Source organism: Oncorhynchus masou, chromosome 12 (genome assembly GCF_036934945.1).
Source record: "Oncorhynchus masou masou isolate Uvic2021 chromosome 12, UVic_Omas_1.1, whole genome shotgun sequence".
NCBI classification, from domain to species: Eukaryota; Metazoa; Chordata; class Actinopteri; order Salmoniformes; family Salmonidae; genus Oncorhynchus; species Oncorhynchus masou.
Genome location: NC_088223.1, coordinates 4,868,166 through 4,889,182, shown reverse-complemented (window position 1 = coordinate 4,889,182; position 21,017 = coordinate 4,868,166).

Genomic DNA, 21,017 nt, shown 5'->3' with positions numbered 1-21,017 from the left:
GTGTTCTGACTGGAGAGTGTTCTGACTGGAGAGTGTTCTGAATGGAGAGTGTTCTGAATAGAGAGTGTTCTGACTGGAGAGTGTTCTGACTGGAGAGTGTTCTGAATGGAGAGTGTTCTGACTGGAGTGTTCTGAATAGAGAGTGTTCTGACTGGAGAGTGTTCTGAATAGAGAGTGTTCTGAATGGAGAGTGTTCTGACTGGAGAGTGTTCTGAATAGAGAGTGTTCTGACTGGAGAGTGTTCTGACTGGAGAGTGTTCTGACTGGAGAGTGTTCTGAATGGAGAGTGTTCTGACTGGAGAGTGTTCTGACTGGAGAGTGTTCTGACTGGAGAGTGTTCTGAATGGAGAGTGTTCTGACTGGAGAGTGTTCTGAATAGAGAGTGTTCTGACTGGAGAGTGTTCTGAATAGAGAGTGTTCTGAATGGAGAGTGTTCTGAATGGAGAGTGTTCTGAATAGAGAGTGTTCTGACTGGAGAGTGTTCTGACTGGAGAGTGTTCTGAATGGAGAGTGTTCTGACTGGAGAGTGTTCTGACTGGAGAGTGTTCTGACTGGAGAGTGTTCTGAATGGAGAGTGTTCTGAATAGAGAGTGTTCTGGCTGGAGAGTGTTCTGACTGTATAGTGTTCTGACTGGAGAGTATTCTGACTGGAGAGTGTTCTGAATGGAGAGTGTTCTGAATAGAGAGTGTTCTGAATAGAGAGTGTTCTGAATAGAGAGTGTTCTGAATGGAGAGTGTTCTGAATGGAGAGTGTTCTGAATAGAGAGTGTTCTGAATAGAGAGTGTTCTGAATGGAGAGTGTTCTGACTGGAGAGTATTCTGACTGGAGAGTGTTCTGAATGGAGAGTGTTCTGAATAGAGAGTGTTCTGAATAGAGAGTGTTCTGAATGGAGAGTATTCTGACTGGAGAGTGTTCTGACTGGTGAGTATTCTGACTGGAGAGTATTCTGACTGGTGAGTGTTCTGACTGGATAGTGTTCTGACTGGTGAGTGTTCTGAATGGAGAGTGTTCTGACTGGTGAGTGTTCTGACTGGAGAGTGTTCTGACTGGATAGTGTTCTGACTGGTGAGTATTCTGACTGGAGAGTATTCTGACTGGTGAGTGTTCTGACTGGTGAGTGTTCTGAATGGAGAGTGTTCTGAATGGAGAGTGTTCTGACTGGTGAGTGTTCTGACTGGAGAGTGTTCTGACTGGATAGTGTTCTGACTGGTGAGTATTCTGACTGGTGAGTGTTCTGACTGGAGAGTGTTCTGACTGGATAGTGTTCTGACTGGTGAGTATTCTGACTGGAGAGTATTCTGACTGGTGAGTGTTCTGACTGGATAGTGTTCTGACTGGTGAGTGTTCTGAATGGAGAGTGTTCTGACTGGTGAGTGTTCTGACTGGAGAGTGTTCTGACTGGATAGTGTTCTGACTGGTGAGTATTCTGACTGGAGAGTATTCTGACTGGTGAGTGTTCTGACTGGTGAGTGTTCTGAATGGAGAGTGTTCTGAATGGAGAGTATTCTGACTGGAGAGTGTTCTGACTGGATAGTGTTCTGACTGGTGAGTATTCTGACTGCAGAGTGTTCTGAATAGAGAGTGTTCTGACTGGAGAGTGTTCTGACTGGAGAGTGTTCTGACTGGAGAGTGTTCTGAATGGAGAGTGTTCTGACTGGAGAGTGTTCTGACTGGAGAGTGTTCTGAATGGAGAGTGTTCTGACTGGAGAGTGTTCTGAATAGAGAGTGTTCTGACTGGAGAGTGTTCTGAATAGAGAGTGTTCTGAATGGAGAGTGTTCTGAATGGAGAGTGTTCTGAATGGAGAGTGTTCTGAATAGAGAGTGTTCTGACTGGAGAGTGTTCTGACTGGAGAGTGTTCTGACTGGAGAGTGTTCTGAATGGAGAGTGTTCTGACTGGAGAGTGTTCTGACTGGAGAGTGTTCTGAATGGAGAGTGTTCTGAATGGAGAGTGTTCTGACTGGAGAGTGTTCTGAATGGAGAGTGTTCTGAATGGAGAGTATTCTGACTGGAGAGTGTTCTGACTGGAGAGTGTTCTGACTGGTGAGTGTTCTGACTGGTGAGTGTTCTGACTGGAGAGTGTTCTGACTGGTGAGTGTTCTGACTGGAGAGTGTTCTGACTGGATAGTGTTCTGACTGGTGAGTATTCTGACTGGAGAGTATTCTGACTGGTGAGTGTTCTGACTGGATAGTGTTCTGACTGGTGAGTGTTCTGACTGGTGAGTGTTCTGACTGGAGAGTGTTCTGACTGGTGAGTGTTCTGACTGGAGAGTGTTCTGACTGGATAATGTTCTGACTGGTGAGTGTTCTGACTGGAGAGTGTTCTGACTGGAGAGTGTTCTGACTGGAGAGTGTTCTGACTGGTGAGTGTTCTGACTGGAGAGTGTTCTGAATGGAGAGTATTCTGACTGGTGAGTGTTCTGACTGGAGAGTGTTCTGACTGGATAGTGTTCTGACTGGTGAGTATTCTGACTGGTGAGTATTCTGACTGGAGAGTATTCTGACTGGTGAGTGTTCTGACTGATGAGTGTTCTGACTGGTGAGTATTCTGACTGGTGAGTATTCTGACTGGAGAGTGTTCTGACTGGTGAGTGTTCTGACTGGAGAGTGTTCTGAATGGAGAGTATTCTGACTGGAGAGTGTTCTGACTGGATAGTGTTCTGACTGGTGAGTATTCTGACTGGTGAGTATTCTGAATGGAGAGTATTCTGACTGGAGAGTGTTCTGACTGGATAGTGTTCTGACTGGTGAGTATTCTGACTGGAGAGTGTTCTGAATAGAGAGTGTTCTGACTGGAGAGTGTTCTGACTGGAGAGTGTTCTGACTGGAGAGTGTTCTGAATGGAGAGTGTTCTTACTGGAGAGTGTTCTGACTGGAGAGTGTTCTGACTGGAGAGTGTTCTGAATGGAGAGTGTTCTGACTGGAGAGTGTTCTGAATAGAGAGTGTTCTGACTGGAGAGTGTTCTGAATAGAGAGTGTTCTGAATGGAGAGTGTTCTGAATGGAGAGTGTTCTGAATAGAGAGTGTTCTGACTGGAGAGTGTTCTGACTGGAGAGTGTTCTGACTGGAGAGTGTTCTGAATGGAGAGTGTTCTGACTGGAGAGTGTTCTGACTGGAGAGTGTTCTGAATGGAGAGTGTTCTGAATGGAGAGTGTTCTGAATGGAGAGTGTTCTCACTGGATAGTGTTCTGAATGGAGAGTGTTCTGACTGGAGAGTGTTCTGAATGGAGAGTGTTCTGAATAGAGAGTGTTCTGACTGGAGAGTGTTCTGAATGGAGAGTGTTCTGACTGGAGAGTGTTCTGAATAGAGAGTGTTCTGACTGGAGAGTGTTCTGACAGAAGAGTGTTCTGAATGGAGAGTGTTCTGACTGGAGAGTGTTCTGAATGGAGAGTGTTCTGAATGGAGAGTGTTCTGAATAGAGAGTGTTCTGACTGGAGAGTGTTCTGACTGGAGAGTGTTCTGAATGGAGAGTGTTCTGACTGGAGTGTTCTGAATAGAGAGTGTTCTGACTGGAGAGTGTTCTGAATAGAGAGTGTTCTGAATGGAGAGTGTTCTGACTGGAGAGTGTTCTGACTGGAGAGTGTTCTGACTGGATAGTGTTCTGACTGGTGAGTATTCTGACTGGTGAGTGTTCTGACTGGAGAGTGTTCTGACTGGAGAGTGTTCTGAATGGAGAGTGTTCTGAATGGAGAGTGTTCTGAATGGAGAGTGTTCTGACTGGAGAGTGTTCTGACTGGAGAGTGTTCTGACTGGAGAGTGTTCTGAATGGAGAGTGTTCTGACTGGAGAGTGTTCTGACTGGAGAGTGTTCTGACTGGAGAGTGTTCTGACTGGAGAGTGTTCTGACTGGAGAGTGTTCTGAATGGAGAGTGTTCTGACTGGAGAGTGTTCTGAATAGAGAGTGTTCTGACTGGAGAGTGTTCTGAATAGAGAGTGTTCTGAATGGAGAGTGTTCTGAATGGAGAGTGTTCTGAATAGAGAGTGTTCTGACTGGAGAGTGTTCTGACTGGAGAGTGTTCTGAATGGAGAGTGTTCTGACTGGAGAGTGTTCTGACTGGAGAGTGTTTTGAATTGAGAGTGTTCTGAATGGAGAGTGTTCTGAATAGAGAGTGTTCTGACTGGAGAGTGTTCTGACTGGAGAGTGTTCTGAATGGAGAGTGTTCTGACTGGAGAGTGTTCTGAATAGAGAGTGTTCTGACTGGAGAGTGTTCTGACTGGCGAGTGTTCTGAATGGAGAGTGTTCTGACTGGAGAGTGTTCTGACTGGAGAGTGTTCTGAATAGAGAGTGTTCTGACTGGCGAGTGTTCTGAATGGAGAGTGTTCTGAATGGAGAGTGTTCTGAATGGAGAGTGTTCTGAATAGAGAGTGTTCTTACTGGAGAGTGTTCTGACTGGAGAGTGTTCTGAATGGAGAGTGTTCTGACTGGAGAGTGTTCTGAATAGAGAGTGTTCTGAATGGAGAGTGTTCTGAATGGAGAGTGTTCTGAATAGAGAGTGTTCTTACTGGAGAGTGTTCTGACTGGAGAGTGTTCTGAATGGAGAGTGTTCTGACTGGAGAGTGTTCTGAATAGAGAGTGTTCTGACTGGAGAGTGTTCTGACTGGCGAGTGTTCTGAATGGAGAGTGTTCTGACTGGAGAGTGTTCTGAATAGAGAGTGTTCTGAATGGAGAGTGTTCTGACTGGAGAGTGTTCTGAATGGAGAGTGTTCTGACTGGAGAGTGTTCTGACTGGAGAGTGTTCTGAATGGAGAGTGTTCTGAATGGAGAGTGTTCTGAATAGAGAGTGTTCTGACTGGAGAGTGTTCTGACTGGAGAGTGTTCTGAATGGAGAGTGTTCTGACTGGAGTGTTCTGAATAGAGAGTGTTCTGACTGGAGAGTGTTCTGAATAGAGAGTGTTCTGAATGGAGAGTGTTCTGACTGGAGAGTGTTCTGAATAGAGAGTGTTCTGACTGGAGAGTGTTCTGACTGGAGAGTGTTCTGACTGGAGAGTGTTCTGAATGGAGAGTGTTCTGAATGGAGAGTGTTCTGAATGGAGAGTGTTCTGAATAGAGTGTGTTCTGAATAGAGAGTGTTCTGAATAGAGAGTGTTCTGACTGGAGAGTGTTCTGAATAGAGAGTGTTCTGAATGGAGAGTGTTCTGAATAGAGAGTGTTCTGAATGGAGAGTGTTCTGACTGGAGAGTGTTCTGAATAGAGAGTGTTCTGACTGGAGAGTGTTCTGACTGGAGAGTGTTCTGACTGGAGAGTGTTCTGAATGGAGAGTGTTCTGACTGGAGAGTGTTCTGACTGGAGAGTGTTCTGACTGGAGAGTGTTCTGACTGGAGAGTGTTCTGAATGGAGAGTGTTCTGAATGGAGAGTGTTCTGACTGGAGAGTGTTCTGAATGGAGAGTGTTCTGACTGGAGAGTGTTCTGAATGGAGAGTGTTCTGAATGAATAGTGTTCTGACTGGAGAGTGTTCTGACTAGTCAGTGTTCTGAATGGTGAGTGTTCTGAATGGAGAGTGTTCAGACTGGAGAGTGTTCTGAATAGAGAGTGTTCTGAATGGAGAGTGTTCTGAATGGAGAGTTCTGAATGGAGAGTATTCTGAATGGTGTGTGTTCTGACTGGAGAGTGTTCTGAATGGAGAGTGTTCTGACTAGTCAGTGTTCTGAATGGAGAGTGTTCTGAATGGAGAGTATTCTGAATGGTGAGTATTCTGAATGGTGTGTGTTCTGACTGGAGAGTGTTCTGAATGGAGAGTGTTCTGAATGGAGAGTGTTCTGACTAGTCAGTGTTCTGAATGGAGAGTGTTCTGAATGGAGAGTGTTCTGAATGGAGAGTGTTCTGAATGGAGAGTGTTCTGAATGGAGATTGTTCTGAATGAATAGTGTTCTGAATGGAGAGTGTTCTGAATGGAGAGTGTTCTGAATGAATAGTGTTCTGAATGGAGAGTGTTCTGAATGGAGAGTGTTCTGAATGAATAGTGTTCTGAATGGAGAGTGTTCTGAATGGAGAGTTCTGAATGGAGAGAGTTCTGAATGGTGAGAGTTCTGAATGAATAGTGTTCTGAATGGAGAGTGTTCTGAATGGAGAGTTCTGAATGGAGAGTGTTCTGAATGGATAGTGTTCTGACTAGTCGGTGTTCTGAATGGAGAGTGTTCTGAATGGTGAGTGTTCTGAATGGAGAGTGTTCTGAATGGAGAGTGTTCTGAATGGAGAGTGTTCTGAATGGAGAGTGTTCTGAATGGAGAGTGTTCTGACTGGAGAGTGTTCTGACTGGTGAGTGTTCTGAATGGAGAGTGTTCTGACTGGTGAGAGTTCTGACTGGAGAGTGTTCTGACTGGAGAGTGTTCTGAATGGAGAGTGTTCTGAATAGAGAGTGTTCTGACTGGAGAGTGTTCTGACTGGAGAGTGTTCTGAATGGAGAGTGTTCTGACTGGAGTGTTCTGAATAGAGAGTGTTCTGACTGGAGAGTGTTCTGAATAGAGAGTGTTCTGAATAGAGAGTGTTCTGACTGGAGAGTGTTCTGAATAGTGAGTGTTCTGAATAGAGAGTGTTCTGAATAGAGAGTGTTCTGACTGGAGAGTGTTCTGAATAGAGAGTGTTCTGACTGGAGAGTGTTCTGACTGGAGAGTGTTCTGAATGGAGAGTGTTCTGAATGGAGAGTGTTCTGACTGGAGAGTGTTCTGAATGGAGAGTGTTCTGAATAGAGAGTGTTCTGACTGGAGAGTGTTCTGACTGGAGAGTGTTCTGACTGGAGAGTGTTCTGAATGGATAGTGTTCTGACTGGAGAGTGTTCTGACTGGAGAGTGTTCTGAATGGATAGTGTTCTAACTGGAGAGTGTTCTGACTGGAGAGTGTTCTGAATGGTGAGAGTTCTGACTGGAGAGTGTTCTGAATGGATAGTGTTCTGACTGAAGAGTGTTCTGACTGGAGAGTGTTCTGACTGGAGAGTGTTCAGAATGGTGAGTGTTCAGAATGGTGAGTGTTCTGAATGGATAGTGTTCTGAATGGTGAGAGTTCTGACTGGAGAGTGTTCTGAATGGTGAGTGTTCTGAATGTAGAGTGTTCTGAATGGAGAGTGTTCTGAATGAATAGTGTTCTGAATGGAGAGTGTTCTGAATGAATAGTGTTCTGAATGAATAGTGTTCTGACTGGAGAGTATTCTGAATGGTGAGTGTTCTGAATGAACAGTGTTCTGAATGGAGAGTGTTCTGAATGGAGAGTGTTCTGAATGGAGAGTGTTCTGAATGGAGAGTGTTCTGAATGGAGAGTGTTCTGAATGAATAGTGTTCTGAATGGAGAGTGTTCTGAATGGAGAGTGTTCTGAATGAATAGTGTTCTGAATGGAGAGTGTTCTGAATGGAGAGTGTTCTGAATGGAGAGTGTTCTGAATGGTGTGTGTTCTGACTGGAGAGTATTCTGAATGGAGAGTGTTCTGAATGGAGAGTGTTCTGAATGGAGAGTGTTCTGAATGGAGAGTGTTCTGAATGGTGAGTGTTCTGAATGGTGAGTGTTCTGACTGGAGAGTATTCTGAATGGAGAGTGTTCTGAATGGAGAGTGTTCTGAATGGAGAGTGTTCTGAATGGTGAGTGTTCTGAATGGAGAGTGTTCTGACTGGAGAGTGTTCTGAATGGTGAGTGTTCTGAATGTAGAGTGTTCTGACTGGAGAGTGTTCTGACTGGTGAGTGTTCTGAATGGAGAGTGTTCTGAATGGAGAGTGTTCTGAATGGAGAGTGTTCTGAATGGTGATTGTTCTGACTAGTCGGTGTTCTGAATGGAGAGTGTTCTGAATGGAGAGTGTTCTGAATGGAGAGTGTTCTGAATGGAGAGTGTTCTGAATGGAGAGTGTTCTGAATGGTGATTGTTCTGACTAGTCGGTGTTCTGAATGGAGAGTGTTCTGAATGGAGAGTGTTCTGAATGGAGAGTGTTCTGAATGGAGATTGTTCTGAATGGAGATTGTTCTGAATGGAGATTGATCTGAATGAATAGTGTTCTGAATGGAGAGTGTTCTGAATGGAGATTGTTCTGAATGAATAGTGTTCTGAATGGAGAGTGTTCTGAATGGAGAGTGTTCTGAATGGATAGTGTTCTGAATGGAGAGTGTTCTGAATGGAGAGTGTTCTGAATGGATAGTGTTCTGAATGGAGAGTGTTCTGAATGGAGAGTGTTCTGAATGAATAGTGTTCTGAATGGAGAGTGTTCTGAATGGAGAGTGTTCTGAATGAATAGTGTTCTAAATGGAGAGTGTTCTGAATGGTGAGTGTTCTGAATGGAGAGTGTTCTGAATGGAGAGTGTTCTGAATGGAAAGTGTTCTGACTGGTCGGTGTTCTGAATGGATAGTGTTCTGAATGGAGAGTGTTCTGAATGGAGAGTGTTCTGAATGGAGAGTGTTCTGAATGGAGAGTGTTCTGAATGGAAAGTGTTCTGAATGGAGAGTGTTCTGACTGGTCGGTGTTCTGAATGGAGAGTGTTCTGAATGGAAAGTGTTCTGAATGGAGAGTGTTCTGAATGGAAAGTGTTCTGAATGGAGAGTGTTCTGAATGGAGAGTGTTCTGACTGGTCGGTGTTCTGAATGGAGAGTGTCCTGACTGGTCGGTGTTCTGAATGGAGAGTGTCCTGACTGGTCGGTGTTCTGAATGGATAGTGTTCTGAATGGAGAGTGTTCTGAATGGAAAGTGTTCTGAATGGAGAGTGTTCTGAATGGAGAGTGTTCTGACTGGTCGGTGTTCTGAATGGAGAGTGTTCTGAATGGAGAGTGTTCTGACTGGTCGGTGTTCTGAATGGAGAGTGTCCTGACTGGTCGGTGTTCTGAATGGAGAGTGTTCTGAATGGAGAGTGTTCTGACTCTTTAGTGTTCTGAATGGTCGGTGTTCTGAAGAAATTAATGTACAGACAATGAGACATGTGGATCCTGACTTACATATACTGCAGGATTCAATCAGATTTAAATTTAAACGTAAATACCGATTGAGCCGAAAACAAAATGTGCTGTTGACCCGTGAGGTTGTTCCAAGTCTTAGTGAAGCAGTAGGTGTTTACAGTATCAAAACAGTGGAGATATTAATGAACGGAGGGAAATTCAAGGGAGCATACTGCAGTACAGGTTTGGTTGAATTCATCCCTGACATCTGGAAATGCATCGACAGCCCGAACTAAAAGGAGAACCTGCACACACTGTACTTCACTCTATGTCGTGGTCAAAAGTGTGGAAGTGTTCGGTAAACTTTTAAATTCAATCTACAGGCCAAAATATCCAGTATCAGAGACAAGGTGGGATCTAGTACTATCTAGAAGAAAAATAAACGCACACCTATCTAGTACTATGGCATAAAGGCATACAAAATACCTATGGTGTCATAGACAGGGACAAAAAACACTGCTCAGTCAAAAACATGAATTCCTCCACCGCACTCTCTTTCTCTTTCTCTCACACACATGATTATAGACACTGGACTAATGGTTCTGGGAAACAGAGACACTGGACTAATGGTTCTGGGAAACAGAGACACTGGACTAATGGTTCTGGGAAACAGAGACACTGGACTAATGGTTCTGTGGAAGAGAGACAATAGACTGCATCTCGACATCTCGAAATAACAAAATCCTTCTAGTCACAGCCCTGCATCTAGACATCTAGAATTAACTCACCCACGCACATTCACACACACACAAACACTGTTCAAAACTGATGTCCCTTGTCACCATGAAACCAAGGGACGTCTTGAGACGAACAATGGATCATCATCAGATTGTAATTATCCAACTACTACTGTCCTGGAGGAGATGACAACAGATATACAGTAGGATCCTTTACCTACGTTGGTAAAGACAGCGGATGCTGACGTCTGCAATGATCTGCAAGTGTGTGTGTGTGTGTGTGTGTGTGTGTGTGTGTGTGTGTGTGTGTGTGTGTGTGTGTGTGTGTGTGTGTGTGTGTGTGTGTGTGTGTGTGTGTGTGTGTGTGTGCGTGTGTGCGTGTGTGTGTGTGTATGCGTGTGTGTGTATGCGTGTGTGTGTGTGTATGCGTGTGTGTGTATGCGTGTGTGTGTATGCGTGTGTGTGTGTGTATGCGTGTGTGTATGCGTGTGTGTGTGTGTATGCGTGTGTGTGTGTGTGTGTGTGTGTGTGTATGCTTGTGTGCGTGGTCCAGGGTTAATAAGGCCTGGTAGATGGTCATGTTAGGAGCCTGGTCCACAGTTAATAAGGCCTGGTAGATGGTCATGTTAGGAGCCTGGGCACTTCACGTCTTAATTGAATGCGTTGTACACTCATGTTCCCCGTCCCCTTCCTTTGACTCTCTCGCTCCTTCTCTCTCTCTCTCTCTCTCTCTCTCTCTCACGCTCTTGCTCTCTCTCTGAGACAGGTCACTGATGGATAATGAGTAGAGATGAGCCTCTTTCACCAAACTGAGTGGATTTTTGCGTACGCTAATTTTATGAGGCCTTAGGGGCCACACGCACACAGTGAGTGAAGGGGACATATTGGTAAAGGCTCAAGTGGAATTAGAGAAATACTCATATGCACAAGCACTCACACTGGTACATATCATTTAGTGAGAAAGATAGTAGGGAGAAAGAGGGAGAGAAAGAAAAACTGACGGTGAGAGGAAAGGTGAAAGGAGAGAGAGACAAGGAGGAGAGGGGAAAGCAGATGGAGGAGAGGGGAAAGGAGAGAGAGAGGAGGAGGAGAGGGGAAAGGAGAGAGAGGAAGAGGATGAGAGAGGAAATGAGAGAGGGGAGGAGGAGAGGGGAAAGGAGAGAGAGGAGAGGTGAAAAGGAGAGAGGAGGAGGAGTGATGAAAAGGAGAGAGGAGGAGAGGTGTAAAGGAGAGAAAGAGGAGGAGGAGATGGGAAAGGAGAGAGAGGAGGAGGAGAGGGGAAAGGAGAGAGAGGAAGAGGATGAGAGAGGAAATGAGAGAGGGGAGGAGGAGAGGGGAAAGGAGAGAGAGGAGAGGTGAAAAGGAGAGAGGAGGAGGAGTGATGAAAAGGAGAGAGGAGGAGAGGTGTAAAGGAGAGAAAGAGGAGGAGGAGATGGGAAAGGAGAGAGAGGAGGAGGAGAGGGGAAAGGAGAGAGAGGAGGAGGAGAGGGGAAAGAAGAGAGAGGAGGAGGATGAGAGGGGAAATGAGAGGGGAGGAGGAGAGGGGAAAGGAGAGCGAGGAGGAGAGGTGAAAAGGAGAGAGGAGAGGTGTAAAGGAGAGAGAGAGGAGGAGGAGAGGGGAAAGGAGGGAGAGGAGGTGGAGAGGAGAAAGGGGAGAGAGGAGGAGGAGGAGAGGGGAAAGGAGAGAGGGGAGGAGGTGAGGGGAAAGGAGAGAGAGAGGAGGAGGAGAGGTGAAAAGGAGAGAGGAGGTAAGGGGCAAGGAGAGAGAGAAGAGGAGAGGTGAAAGGAGAGAGAGGGGGAGAGTGGAAAGGAGAGAGAGTGGAGGAGGAGGAGAGGGTGAAAGGAGAGAGAGGAGGGGGAGAGGTGAAAAGGAGAGAGATGATGAGGAGAGAGGAAAGGAGAGAGGAGGAGAGGTGGTGTAAAGAAGAGAGAGAGAGGAGGAGGAGAGGGGCAAGGAGAGAGAGAAGAGGAGAGGTGAAAGGAGAGAGAGTGCGATAGTGGAAAGGAGAGAGAGGGGAGGATAAGAGTAAAAAGGAGAGAGAGAGGAGGAGAGGGGAAAGAAGAAAGAGAGGAGGAGGAGGAGAGGGGAAAAGGAGAGAGAGGGGAGGAGGAGAGGTGAAGAGGAGAGAGGTGTAAAGGAGAGAGAGAAGGAAGAGAGGGGAAAGGAGAGAGAGGAGGAGGATGAGAGGGGAAAGGACAGAGAGGAGGAGAGGTGAAAAGGAGAGAGGAGAGGTGTAAAGGAGAGAGAGAGGAGTAGGAGATGGGCAAGGAGAGAGAGGAGGAGGAGAGGGGAAAGCAGAGAGAGGAGGAGGAGTGATGAAAAGGAGAGAGAGGAGGCGGAGAGGGGAAAGGAGAGAGGGGGGGAGAGGGGAAAGGAGAAAGAGGAGGAGGAGAGGGGGAAGGAAAGAGAGAGGAGGAGGAGAGGTGAAAAGAAGAGAGGAGGAGAGGTGTAAAGAAGAGAGAGAGGAGTAGGAGTTGGGCAAGGAGAGAGAGGAGGAGGAGAGGGGAAAGCAGAGAGAGGAGGAGGAGATGGGAAAGGAGAGAGAGGAGGAGGAGAGGGGAAGGAGATAGAGAGGAGGAGAGGGGGAAGGAGAGGGAGAGAGAGGAGGCGAGGGGAAGGAGATAGAGAGGAGGAGGAGAGGGGAAAGGAGAGGGAGAGGAGGAGGAGAGGGGAAATGAGAGAGAGAGAGGATCAGAGGGGAAAGGAGAGAGAGGAGGAGGAGAGGAGAAATGAGAGAGAGAGGAGGAGGACAGGAGAAAGGAGAGAGAGAGGAGGAGGATGAAAGGGGAAAGGAGAGAGGGGGAGGAGAGGGGAAAGGAGAGAGAGGAGGAGGAGAGGTGAAAAGGAGAGAGAGAGGAGGAGGAGAGGGGAAAGGAGATAGAGAGAGGATCAGAGGGGAAGAAGAGAGAGGAGTAGGAGAGGGGAAAGGAGAGAGAGGAGGAGGGGGAGGAGGAGAGGGGAAAGGAGAGAGGAGGAGGAGAGGGGAAAGGAAAGAGAGAGGAGGAGGAGAGGTGAAAAGGAGAGAGGAGGAGAGGTGTAATGGAGAGAGAGGAGGAGGAGATGGGAAAGGAAAGAGTGGAGGAGGAGATGGGAAAGGATAGAGAGGAGGAGGAGATGGGAAAGGAGAGAGAGGAGGAGGATAGGGGAAAGGAGAGAGAGAAGGATGAGAGGGGAAAGGAGAGAGAGAGGAGGAGAGGGGAAAGGAGAGAGAGGAGGTGGAGATGAGAAAGGAGAGAGAGGAGGAGGAGGAGAGGGGAAAGGAGAGAGGGGAGGAGGAGAGGGGAAAGGAGAGAGAGAGGAGGAGGAGAGGTGAAAAGGAGAGAGGAGGAGAGGGGCAAGGAGAGAGAGAAGAGGAGAGGTGAAAGGAGAGAGAGGGGGGAGTGGAAAGGAGAGAGAGAGGAGGAGGAGGAGAGGGTAAAAGGAGAGAGAGGAGGGGGAGAGGTGAAAGGAGAGAGAGAGGAGGAGGAGAAGGGAAAGGAGAGAGAGAAAGGAGGAGAGGGGAAAGGAGAGAGAGGAGGTGGAGAGGAGAAAGGGGAGAGAGGAGGAGGGGAGGAGGGGGAAAGGAGAGAGGGGGAGGAGGAGAGGGGAAAGGAGAGAGAGAGGAGGAGGAGAAGGGAAAGGAGAGAGAGAAAGGAGGAGAGGGGAAAGGAGAGAGAGGAGGTGGAGAGGAGAAAGGGGAGAGAGAGGAGGAGGAGGAGAGGGGAAAGGAGAGAGGGGAGGAGGAGAGGGGAAAGGAGAGAGAGGAGGAGGAGAGGTGAAAAGGAGAGAGGAGGAGAGGGGCAAGGAGAGAGAGAAGAGGAGAGGTGAAAGGAGAGAGAGGGGGAGAGTGGAAAGGAGAGAGGATGAGGAGGAGAGGGTAAAAGGAGAGAGAGAGGAGGGGGAGAGGTGAAAGGAGAGAGTGGCGGAGGAGAGGGGAAAGGAGAGGGAGAGAGAGGAGTAGAGGGGAAGGAGAGAGAGAGGAGGAGGAGAGGGGAAAGGAGAGAGAGAGGAGGAGAGGGTAAAGGAGAGTGATGGAGAGTATCAGAGGGGAAAGGAGAGAGAGGAGGAGGAGAGGAGAAATGAGAGAGACAGGAGGAGGACATGAGAAAGGAGAGAGAGAGGAGGAGGGGGAGGAGGAGAGGGGAAAGGAGAGAGAGGAGGAGGAGAGGGGAAAGGAGAGAGAGGAGGAGGTGGAGAGGAGAAAGGAGAGAGAGAGGAGGAGGAGGAGAGGGGAAAGGAGAGAGAGAGAGGATGATAGGGGAAAGGAGAGAGAGAAGGATGAGAGGGGAAAGGAGAGAGAGAGAGGAGGAGAGGGGAAAGGAGAGAGGGGAGGAGGAGAGGGGAAAGGAGAGAGAGAGGAGGAGGAGAGGTGAAAAGGAGAGAGGAGGAGAGGGGCAAGGAGAGAGAGAAGAGGAGAGGTGAAAGGAGAGAGAGGGGGAGAGTGGAAAGGAGAGAGAGGGGAGGAGAGGGGAAAGGAGAGAGAAAGGAGGAGGAGGATAGGGGAAAAGGAGAGAGAGAGGAGGGGGAGAGGTGAAAAGGAGAGAGAGGATGAGGAGAGAGGAAAGGAGAGAGGAGGAGAGGTGGTGTAAAGAAGAGAGAGAGGAGGAGGAGAGGAGCAAGGAGAGAGAGAAGAGGAGAGGTGAAAGGAGAGAGAGGGGGATAGTGGAAAGGAGAGAGAGGAGTATAAGAGTGGAAAGCCTAGAGATGAGGAGGAGATGGGAAAGGGGAGAGAGGAGGAGGAGAGGGGAAAGGAAAGAGAGAGACGGAGGAGAGGTGAAAAGGAGAGAGGAGGAGAGGTTTAAAGTAGAGAGAGAGGGAGGAGGAGGAGATGGGCAAGGAGAGAGAGGAGGAGGAAAGGGTAAAGGACTGGAGGAGGAGAGGAGCAAGGAGAGAGAGAAGAGGAGAGGTGAAATGAGAGAGAAGGGGATAGTGGAAAGGAGAGAGAGAGGAGGAGAAGAGTTAAAGGAGAGAGAGAGGAGGAGAGGGGCAAGGAGAGAGAGAGGAGGAGGGGGAGGAGTAGAGGTGAAAGGAGAGAGAGGAGGAGGAGAGGGGAAAGGAAAGAGAGAGGAGGAGGAGAGGTGAAAAGGAGAGAGGAGGAGATGTGTAAAGGAGAGAGAGAGGGGAGGAGGAGAGGGGAAAGGAGAGAGATGAGGAGGAGAGGGGAAAGGAGAGAGAGAGAGGAGGAGAGGGGAAAGGAGAGAGAGAGAGAGGAGGAGAGGGGAAAGGAGAGAGAGAGAGAGGAGAGAGGAAAGGAGAGAGAGAGAGATGAGGAGAGGGGAAAAGAGAGAGAGAGAGGAGGAGAGGTGATGAATGGAGTCAAATACAGGACCATTCTGGAAGAAAACCTGATGGAGTCTGCAAAAGACCTGAGACTGGGACGGAGATTTGTCTTCCAACAAGACAATGATCCAAAACATAAAGTAAAATCTACAATGGAATGTTTCAAAAATAAACATATCCAGGTGTTAGAATGGCCAAGTCAAAGTCCAGACCTGAATCCAATCGAGAATCTGTGGAAAGAACTGAAAACTGCTGTTCACAAATGCTCTCCACCCAACCTCACTGAGCTCGAGCTGTTTTGCAAGGAGGAATGGGAAAAAAATTCATTCTCTCGATGTGCAAAACTGATAGAGACATACCCCAAGCGACTTACAGCTGTAATCGCAGCAAAAGGTGGCGCTACAAAGTATTAACTTAAGGGGGCTGAATAATTTTGCACGCCCAATTTTCCAGTTTTTGATTTGTTAAAAAAGTTTGAAATATCCAATAAATGTCGTTCCACTTCATGATTGTGTCCCACTTGTTGTTGATTCTTCATAAAAAAATACAGTTTTATATCTTTATGTTTGAAGCCTGAAATGTGGCAAAAGGTCGCAAAGTTCAAGGGGGCCTAATACTTTCGCAAGGCACTGTATATTTATATATATATATATATATATATATTTTAGCGTTGTTTGTTCTGACGTTTCTTTAAAAAACTGTATTGTTTATTTAATTATTGCCTATTGGAGTGAGAAACACAAGCATATCGCTGAGCAAATCTATGTATGCGGCCAAGAAAATAGTGATTTGATTTATCTGACAGGGGGTCTCCTGAAAACATCAGGGGCTTTGAGCTGTGGAGGTCAGAGGTTCAACCTCTGTACAGAGCACATTTTCAAGCTTTTTGTTGTTTCTTTTTCTCTTGCGTTTCTCCCACAGCCCTCAGAATCAAACTTATTTTCTCTTCTCTTCCTTTTGTTTACAATTGATTTATGCCTCCATCTCTGTAATCAAATCAGTTATAGATTTGATTCTCCCTTTAAGGGCAATTAAGTGAATAACTTTATATTAAGTTCGGGAAGCTGGCTATCTGGGCTGGCATGCTGGAGCTGTCTTGTGCCGCCCTCCAAAAAATTTAAAACTAGTTAAATAAATAGACAATTTAAAATGCCTCCTCTCCACCTCCCCATATCCCCTGTGCCAGACGACAGCAGGTGCTGAGACAACAACCAGCCAAAAAGTTCTGTTTAGCAGCATGATCGATGGGCTGTTGGATATTATGGAGAGAGTTCGGAAGAAGGAGTTTTGGAAGGGGCTCTATGAATGTTGAATGTGAATTAGTTTGTGTTTGTGTGTGTGTGTGTGTGTGTGTGTGTGTGTGTGTGTGTGTGTGTGTGTGTGTGTGTCTGTGTGCCTGTGAGATTCTGAAGGTGTCACCCCCTGATCTGTTTCACCTGTCCAGGGATTGTTTCAACCCCCCTCCAGGTGGTGTCACCCATCTTCCCCGTTATCCCCTGTGTATTTCTACCTGTGTTCTCTGTTTGTCCATTGCCAGTTCCTGTTATTTGTCAAGTCAACCAGCGCTTTGTTATCAGCTCCTGCTTTTCCACGGGCTCTCTTTTTTTTCTCACCCTCCTGGTTTCGACCCTTGCCCCTGACCCTGACCCTGACCCTGACCCTGACCCTGCCTGCCATCCGGTACCGTTGACCCACCTCTGGTTTACTGACCCCACCTCTGGTTTACTGACCCCACCTCTGGTTTACTGACCCCAGCCTGCCTTGACCTATCTATTGCCTGCCCTTGTTGGCATATTAAACCATTGTCCACTTGACGTGTCTTACCTTGATTCCTGAGAGAAAGTGTGTTGAGTCTTTGTCTGCGTGTCTGTTGTTGTGGGTTTCTGAAAGTGTCTGTGTGCATGTGTGTGTGTGTGTGTGTGTGTGTGTGTGTGTGTGTGTGTGTGTGTGTGTGTGTGTGTGTGTGTGTGTGTGTGTGTGTGTGTGTGTGTGTGTGTGTGTGTGTGTGTGTGTGTGTGTGTGTGTGTGTGTGTGTGTGTGTGTGTGTGTGTGTGTGTGTGTGTGTGTGTGTGTGTGTGTGACTTGCCGAAGGTGTGTGTGTGAGTGTCTTCTTCTGATGGGTGTGTGCCACCCTGAAAGGGGGTGGAGCTCGAGTCAGGCTATAACGCCAAACATTCCCCCAGTAATTAGCCCTCTCTCTCCCCCAATAACATGAAGGCTTGGCCAAACATTCCCCCAGTAATTAGCCCTCTCTCTCCCCCAATAACATGAAGGCTTGGCCAAACATTCCCCCAGTAATTAGCCCTCTCTCTCCCCCAATAACATGAAGGCTTGGCCAAACATTCCCCCAGTAATTAGCCCTCTCTCTCCCCCAATAACATGAAGGCTTGGCCAAACATTCCCCCAGTAATTAGCCCTCTCTCTCCCCCAATAACATGAAGGCTTGGCCAAACATTCCCCCAGTAATTAGCCCTCTCTCTCCCCCAATAACATGAAGGCTTGGCCAAACATTCCCCCAGTAATTAGCCCTCTCTCTCCCCCAATAACATGAAGGCTTGGCCAAACATTCCCCAGTAATTAGCCTCTCTCTCCCCCAATTTACATGAAGGCTTGGCCAAACATTCCCCCAGTAATTAGCCCTCTCTCTCCCCCAATAACATGAAGGCTTGGCCAAACATTCCCCCAGTAATTAGCCCTCTCTCTCCCCCAATAACATGAAGGCTTGGCCAAACATTCCCCCAGTAATTAGCCCTCTCTCTCCCCCATTTACATGAAGGCTTGGCCAAACGTTCCCCCAGCAATCGGCCCTGTCTCTTGGCCATGAAGCCAAACTGTTTGCTGTTGCTAGGCTACACAAGTCTCTTGTTCATTGGTAGATGGCCTCTTTTCCAGTGTGTATCTCTCTCACTGTGTCTGTTTGTAAATGAATGTGTTTGTATGTTTGAGCTTTAGTGCTGTTTGTAGATCGGGGGTTAGGGTCTGTCTGTCATAGTGCTGTTTGTAGATCAGGGGTTAGGGTCTGTCTGTCATAGTGCTGTTTGTAGATCGGGGGTTAGGGTCTGTCATAGTGCTGTTTGTAGATCGGAGGTTAGGGTCTGTCATAGTGCTGTTTGTAGATCGGGGGTTATGGTCTGTCTGTCATAGTGCTGTTTGTAGATCGGGGGTTAGGGTCTGTCATAGTGCTGTTTGTAGATCGGGGGTTAGGGTCTGTCATAGTGCTGTTTGTAGATCGGAGGTTAGGGTCTGTTATAGTGCTGTTTGTAGATCGGGGGTTATGGTCTGTCTGTCATAGTGCTGTTTGTAGATCGGGGGTTAGGGTCTGTCATAGTGCTGTTTGTAGATCGGGGGTTAGGGTCTGTTATAGTGCTGTTTGTAGATCAGGGGTTAGGATCTGTCATAGTGCTGTTTGTAGATCGAGGGTTATGGTCTGTCATAGTGCTGTTTGTAGATCGGGGGTTAGGGTCTGTCATAGTGCTGTTTGTAGATCGGGGGTTAGGGTCTGTCATAGTGCTGTTTGTAGATCGGGGGTTAGGGTCTGTTATAGTGCTGTTTGTAGATCGGGGTTAGGGTCTGTTATAGTGCTGTTTGTAGATCGGGGGTTAGGGTCTGTCATAGTGCTGTTTGTAGATCGGGGGTTAGGGTCTGTTATAGTGCTGTTTGTAGATCAGGGGTTAGGGTCTGTCTGTCTGTCATAGTGCTGTTTGTAGATCGGGGGTTAGGGTCTGTTATAGTGCTGTTTGTAGATCGAGGGTTAGGGTCTGTTATAGTGCTGTTTGTAGATCGGAGGTTAGGGTCTGTCTGTTATAGTGCTGTTTGTAGATCGGGGGTTAGGGTCTGTCACAGTGCTGTTTGTAGATCGGGGGTTAGGGTCTGTTATAGTGCTGTTTGTAGATCGGGGGTTAGGGTCTGTCATAGTGCTGTTTGTAGATCGGGGTTAAGGTCTGTCATAGTGCTGTTTGTAGATCGGGGTTAGGGTCTGTCATAGTGCTGTTTGTAGATCGGGGGTTAGGGTCTGTCATAGTGCTGTTTGTAGATCGGGGGTTAGGGTCTGTCATAGTGCTGTTTGTAGATCGGGGGTTATGGTCTGTCCTAGTGCTGTTTGTAGATCGGAGGTTAGGGTCTGTCATAGTGCTGTTTGTAGATCGGAGGTTAGGGTCTGTTATAGTGCTGTTTGTAGATCGGGGGTTATGGTCTGTCATAGTGCTGTTTGTAGATCAGGGGTTAGGGTCTGTCATAGTGCTGTTTGTAGATCGGGGGTTAGGGTCTGTCTGTCATAGTGCTGTTTGTAGATCGGGGGTTAGGGTCTGTCTGTCATAGTGCTGTTTGTAGATCGGGGGTTAGGGTCTGTCATAGTGCTGTTTGTAGATCGGAGGTTAGGGTCTGTCATAGTGCTGTTTGTAGATCGGGGGTTATGGTCTGTCATAGTGCTGTTTGTAGATCGGGGGTTAGGGTCTGTCATAGTGCTGTTTGTAGATCGGGGGTTAGGGTCTGTCATAGTGCTGTTTGTAGATCGGGGGTTAGGATCTGTCATAGTGCTGTTTGTAGATCGGAGGTTAGGGTCTGTCATAGTGCTGTTTGTAGATCGGGGGTTAGGGTCTGTCTGTCATAGTGCTGTTTGTAGATCGGGGGTTATGGTCTGTCATAGTGCTGTTTGTAGATCGGAGGTTAGGGTCTGTCATAGTGCTGTTTGTAGATCGGGGGTTAGGGTCTGTCATAGTGCTGTTTGTAGATCGGGGTTAGGGTCTGTCATAGTGCTGTTTGTAGATCGGGGTTAGGGTCTGTCTGTCATAGTGCTGTTTGTAGATCGGGGTTAGGGTCTGTCATAGTGCTGTTTGTAGATCGGGGTTAGGGTCTGTCATAGTGCTGTTTGTAGATCGGGGTTATGGTCTGTCATAGTGCTGTTTGTAGATCGGGGTTAGTGTCTGTCTGTCATAGTGCTGTTTGTAGATCGGGGTTAGGGTCTGTCATAGTGCTGTTTGTAGATCAGGGGTTAGGGTCTGTCATAGTGCTGTTTGTAGATCGGGGTTATGGTCTGTCATAGTGCTGTTTGTAGATCGGGGTTAGGGTCTGTCTGTCATAGTGCTGTTTGTAGATCGGGGGTTAGGGTCTGTCATAGTGCTGTTTGTAGATCGGGGGTTATGGTCTGTCATAGTGCTGTTTGTAGATCGGGGGTTAGGGTCTGTCATAGTGCTGTTTGTAGATCGGAGGTTATGGTCTGTCATAGTGCTGTTTGTAGATCGGGGGTTAGGGTCTGTCATAGTGCTGTTTGTAGATCGGGGGTTATGGTCTGTCATAGTGCTGTTTGTAGATCGGGGGATAGGGTCTGTCATAGTGCTGTTTGTAGATCGGGGGTTAGGGTCTGTCATAGTGCTGTTTGTAGATCGGGGGTTAGGGTCTGTCTGTCTGTCTGTCATAGTGCTGTTTGTAGATCGGGGGTTAGGGTCTGTCATAGTGCTGTTTGTAGATCGGGGATAGGGTCTGTCATAGTGCTGTTTGTAGATCGGGGTTAGGGTCTGTCATAGTGCTGTTTGTAGATCGGGGTTATGGTCTGTCATAGTGCTGTTTGTAGATCGGGGGTTAGGGTCTGTCATAGTGCTGTTTGTAGATCAGGGGTTAGGGTCTGTCATAGTGCTGTTTGTAGATCGGGGGTTAGGGTCTGTCATAGTGCTGTTTGTAGATCGGGGGTTAGGGTCTGTCATAGTGCTGTTTGTAGATCGGGGGTTAGGGTCTGTTATAGTGCTGTTTGTAGATCGGGGGTTATGGTCTGTCATAGTGCTGTTTGTAGATCGGGGGTTAAGGTCTGTCATAGTGCTGTTTGTAGATCAGGGGTTAGGGTCTGTCTGTCATAGTGCTGTTTGTAGATCAGGGGTTATGGTCTGTCTGTCATAGTGCTGTTTGTAGATCGGGGTTAGGGTCTGTCATAGTGCTGTTTGTAGATCGGGGGTTAGGGTCTGTCTGTCATAGTGCTGTTTGTAGATCGGGGGTTATGGTCTGTCTGTCATAGTGCTGTTTGTAGATCGGGGGTTAGGGTCTGTCATAGTGCTGTTTGTAGATCGGGGTTAAGGTCTGTCATAGTGCTGTTTGTAGATCGGGGGTTATGGTCTGTCATAGTGCTGTTTGTAGATCGGGGGTTAAGGTCTGTCATAGTGCTGTTTGTAGATCGGGGTTAGGTCTGTC